Below are 5,789 nucleotides of genomic sequence, written 5' to 3' on the forward strand. Positions count from 1 at the left end.
ATGGAACTAGAAAATATCATCCTGAGTGAGGTAACCCAATCAGAAAATAAAACCCACATTATGTACATACTGATAAGTGGATATTAACCAAAAGCTCAGATTACCCAAGATATAATCCACAAACCACATGAAGTTCTAGAAAAAGGACTACCAAAGTACAGATGTTTCAGTCCTTTTAAAAGGGGCAACAAAAATACTCATAGGAGGATATGGAGACAAATTTGGAGCAGAGACTGAAGGAATGGCCATTCAGAGCCTGCCCCACCTGGGGATCCAGCCTGTATACATACAGCCACCAAACCCAGACAATATCACTGATGCCAAGAAATGCATGGTGACAGAAGCCTGATGTAGCTGTCTCCTGAGAGGCTCTGCCAGAGCATGACATTGGCAAATGCTGGCATCCAACCATTGACATGATAATGGGGTCCCCATTGGAGGAGTTAGAGACAGGATTGAAGGAGCTGAAAGGGCTTGCAGTCCCATAGGAACAACAATACCAATCAACCAAGATATCCCAGGGACTAAACCACTACCCAAGGAGTGCACATGGACTGACCCATGGCTCCAGCTGCATATGTAGCAGAGGATGGTCTTGTTGAGCACCAATGGGACGAGAAGCCCTTGGTCCTGCCAAGGCTGGAACCCCCAGTGTAGGGGAATGACAAGGCAGGGAGGCAAGAAGGGGTGGGTGGGTAAAGGAACACCCTCATAGAAGCAGCGGGAGGGACAGCAGGATAGCAGGGTTTATGGATAGGAAACTGGGAAAGGGGTTAACATTTGAAATGTAAATGAAAAATATCCAATTCAAAAATGTAGAAAATAAAAACAAAAAAGAAAGACAATTGACAGTGCAAAAAAAAAAGAATTTGTATTAAAGAACTGCTAAGATGGATAAAGAGTAGGGCAATTACTGACATAATGACTGAGTTCATCCCTGGAAGACAATGGAGAGAATAGACTGTAGAAGTTGTCCTCTTTCACACACACATACACACACACATACACACACACACACACACACACACACACACACACACACACACACACAATCCTAACACATCCATCATACATACGACAAGAGCAAATAAAAAAGGTAATTGTTGTTTACATTACCTGAAAAGAAATGTTCAAACAGGCTTTATGAACATATGCTCCAGAGACTAGGGATTTGTATTAGAGCACACCAAGTAATATTCACACCTATTCTCTCAGCATGATCATCTTAAAAGTTGAAAAAAAAAAAAGAGTATGGTAAGGCAAGGGCCCCATCATTTTACCCAGACCTTCTATTTTGTAGAACTAGTGTAATTACAGTAATTTTGTCTCATGATAAGTTCTACTTTTTAATCCAGATTCTTGAATGCTTGAGCTGGGGATTGGAGAAATGGTCAGATAGGGACATTTTTCGATCATTAAAAAATGTTAACTTCTCTCCTCACTCCTAATATTAACTACTGCAGAAATAATGCCAGTATTCCTGAAACAATTGCACAAAAAATAAACAGAAGGAACAATGTGAAACTCATTTTATGAACCTACAGGCCCATTAATACCTAAAATACACAAAGACTCAACAAAGGAAAATTTCAAACCAATTTCCATTATGAATATCAATGCAATAATACTCAATAACACTCTTGCAAACTGAATCCAAAAAGACATCAAAACTATCATTCACCACGATCAAGCAGGTTTCATCCCAGGGATGCAGGGATGGTTCAATACACAGAAGTCCAGCAAACATAATCCACTATATAAACAAATTCAATGAAAACACACACACACACACACACACACACACACACACACACACACACACACACGAACATCTCACTAAATGATGAAAAAGCCTTCGACAAAATACAACTCCCCTTCATGTTAAAAGTATTGGAGAAATGGAGAATTCAAGGTCCATAACTAAACACAATAAAAGCAATATTCAGCAAATCAATAGCCAACATCAAACTAATGGAGAGAAACTTGAAGCAATCCCATTAAAATCAGGAACAAGACAAAACTGTCCACTATCCTGCTATCTGTTCAATATAGTACTTGAAGGTCTAGCCAGAGCATTTAGACAACAAAAGGAAGTCAAAGGGATACAAATTGAAAAGGAGGAAGTCAAGATATCACTAGTTGAGGATGATATAATAGTACATATAAGTGACCCAAAAAGATCTATGAGAGAACTCCTACAGCTGAAAAATAACTTCAGCAAAGTGGCTGTAAACAAAATTAACTCAACCAAATCAGTAGCCTTCCTTTACTCAAAGGATATTCAGGCTGAGAAAGAAATCAGGGAAACGACACCCTTCACAATAGTCACAAATAATATAAAATATCTTGTGGTGACTCTAACTAAGCAAGTGAAAGATCCGTATGACAAGAACTTCAAGCTTCTGAAGAAAGAAATCGAAGACCTTAGAACATGAAAAGATACCCCTTGCTCATGGATTGGCAGGACTGACATAGTAAAAATGACTATTTTACCAAAAGCAATCTATAAATTCAATGCAATCCCCATCAAAATTCCAACTCAATTCTTTGCAGATATAGAAAGAGCAAGTCTCAAATTTATCTGGAATAAAAAAAAAAATTCAGGATAGCAAAAACCATTCTCAAAAATAAAAGAATTTCTGGAGGAATCGGATCCCTGACCTCAAGCTAGACTCCAGAGCAATAGTCATAAAAACTACATGGTATTGGTAAAGAGACAGCAGGTAAACCGGTGGGATAGAATTAAAGACCCCAAAATGAACCACACACCTATGGTCACTGGATCTTTTACAAAGAAGCCAAAACCATCCAGTGGTAAGAAGACAGTATTTTCAACAAATAGTGCTGGTTCAACTTGTGATCAGCAGGTAGAAGATGCAAATTGGTCCATTCTTATCTCTTCGTACAAAGTTCAAGTGGATCAAGAACCTCCACATAGAACCAGATATGCTGAATCTAATAGAAGGGAATGTGGGTAAGAACCTTGAACACATTCGCATAGGGGAAAATTTCCTGAACAGAACACCAATGGCTTATGGTCTAAGATCAACAATTGACAAACAAGACCTGATAAAATTGAAAAACTTCTGTAAGGCAAAAGACACAGTCAATAGGAAAATAAATGATAACCCACAGATTGGGAAAACGTCTTTACCAACTCTACACCCAACACAGGGATCCAAAATATACAAAGAACTCAAGAGAACCAAATAACCCTATTAAAAAGTGGGGTATGGGGCTAAACAGAGAATTTTCAACTGAGGAATCTCAAATGGCTGGGAAGCTCTTAAAGAAATGTTCAACATCCTTAGTTATTAGGGAAATGCGAATCAAAACGGCCCTGAGATTCCACATCATGCCACTCAGAATGGCTAAGAGTAAAAACGTGGGTGACAGCAGATGTTGGTGAGGATGTGTAGAAAGAAGACTCCTCCATTGCTGGTGGGATTGCAAGTCACTTTACAACCACTTTGCAAATCATTTTGGCAGTTCCTGAGAAAATTGGAAATAGTTCTACCTAAGGACCCAGATACACCACTCCTGGGCACACACCCAAAAGATGCTCCAACATATAACAAGAACACATGCTCCACTGTGTTCATAGCAGCTTTATTTATAACAGCCAAAAGCTGGAAACAACCCAGATGTCCCTCAACAGAAGAATAGATACAGAAAATGTGTTACATTTATGCAATGGGGTACTTACCCAACTATTAAAACCAATGACTTCATTAAATTCGTAGGCAAATGGATGGAACTATAAAATATCTGACTGAGATAAACCAGTCAAAAGAAAACACATATTTGTTCTCAATGGTAAGTAGATATTAGCCAAAACAAAAGCTTGAAATACCCAACAAAATGAGATAGAACCAGTGGATAGGCCCAGCTCTCTGATGAGGATGGGGTCACCAACCCACCTCAAAAATATTAATCCAGAATTCTTCCTGTCAAAAGGAAATGCAGGAGCAAAGAGTGGGGCATAGACTGAAGGAAAGTCCATCCAGAGACTGCCCCACCTAAGGATTCATTCCATCTGCTGACACTAAAACCAGAAACTATTACTGATGCCAAGAAGCACTCGCTGACAGGAGACTGGTGTAGCTGTTCCCTGAGAGGCTCTGCCAGATCCTGACCAGCACAGATATGGATGCATGCTGCCAAACATTGGACTGTGCATGGTGACCACAATGGAGAAATTAGGGCAAGGACTGAAGGAGCTGAAGAGGTTTCCAAACCCATAGGAGGAACAACAATATCAACCAACCAGATACCCCACAACTTGAAGACTCTGGTAATAAGAAAATGCTCTGTCACATAGATTACATTTGTAAGGTTTCTCCCTAGTATGAGTTCTTTTTTTTTTTTTTTCTTTTTATCGGAGCTGGGGACCAAACCCAGGGCCTTGCGCTTGCTAGCCAAGCACTCTGTCACTGAACTAAATCTTCAACCCGGGTTATGAGTTCTTTTATGCTTTTGTAAATCACTGCATTGTGAAAAGGCTTTGTCACATTGATTACATTTGTAGGGTTTCACTCTAGTATGTGTTGTACTATGATACTGGAAACTACTGTGTTGGGAATGGGCTTTATAACATTGATTACATTTGTATGGTTTCTCTCTATCATGAACTCTTTTATGGTTCTGAAGACTCTTGTGATACAAAAAGGCTTTGTCACATTGAGTACATTGGTGTGGTTTCTCTCTGGTATGAACTTTTTCGTGCATTTGAAGACTCTGGTAATAAGAAAATGCTTTGTCACATAGATTACACGTGTAGGGTTTCTCTCCAGTATGAATTCTTCCATGACATTTAATATGCCTGTGATTTGTAAAGGCTTTACCACATTGATTACATTTGTAAGGTTTCTCTCCAGTATGAATTCTTTCATGGCTTTTAAGATGATTGTGATTTGTGCAGGCCTTACTACATCTTTTACATTCATAGGGTTTCTCTCCAGTGTGTAATCTTTCATGCATTTTAAGGTGATTGTTCCTTCCAAAGGCTTTACTGCACTGATTACATTCATAGGGTTTCTGTCCAGATTGTGTTCTTTTATGTATTTGGAGATTAGTGTAAGGTGCAAAATCTTCAACACACTGAATAACTTCACAGGGCTTCCTTTCTGAATGAATCCTTCCATCCCTTTGAGCATGACTATGAATATGTAAAGCAAAGGCTTTAACCACAGTGAGTATATTCAGAGGAATTCTCTGCACTCTGACTTCTTTCATTCCTGTGGAGATAATCAGCACAGATGAAAACTTGACCACATTGATGAATATTCATCTGTATGAACTGATTTTACACTGTGTAAATGTAAAGAGGAATCAGATCTTAAGAGGTTTTCACTTTGTGCCCATTCGTGTTGTTCCCCTTTATTGTGGGTTGTTTTTCATCTTCAAGGCACCTGTGATATAAGAGCACTTACTATATGATTCAGTTTACCCATCCTGTTTCTATAAAAAATGTTTTCACATATTTGAAGAAAACTGGGAGAATTTGGAGCTTCTTCCCAATGACTACACTCAAAAGTTTTCCTATAGTATGTCTCCTACTACATTTGTAATTTGCAAGGTGATCCAGGAGAAATAATAGCATTTCCAAATTCCTAGTTCACAAGAGAATTTTCTACAGAATGAGGTTGCTGAAGTATTGCCAATAAGGTCAGAAAACCAATTAATTGTGAACTGTATCTCATTCAAAAATTTCTCTCTAACCACAAACCACTACATATCTTCTAATTGTATGGGAGAGAGAGAGAGAGAGAGAGAGAGAGAGAGAGAGA

The 5,789-nt window shown here is 38.7% G+C and overlaps 1 pseudogene; it reads right to left on the reverse strand.

The window, feature by feature from the left end:
* Positions 1-4,446: 4,446 nt before the first annotated feature.
* On the reverse strand, positions 4,447-5,290 carry LOC134482658 (zinc finger protein 120-like; annotated as a pseudogene).
* Positions 5,291-5,789: the final 499 nt, after the last annotated feature.

This window comes from Rattus norvegicus, chromosome 17 (genome assembly GCF_021556685.1).
Source record: "Rattus norvegicus strain SHRSP/BbbUtx chromosome 17, alternate assembly SHRSP_T2T, whole genome shotgun sequence".
NCBI classification, from domain to species: Eukaryota; Metazoa; Chordata; class Mammalia; order Rodentia; family Muridae; genus Rattus; species Rattus norvegicus.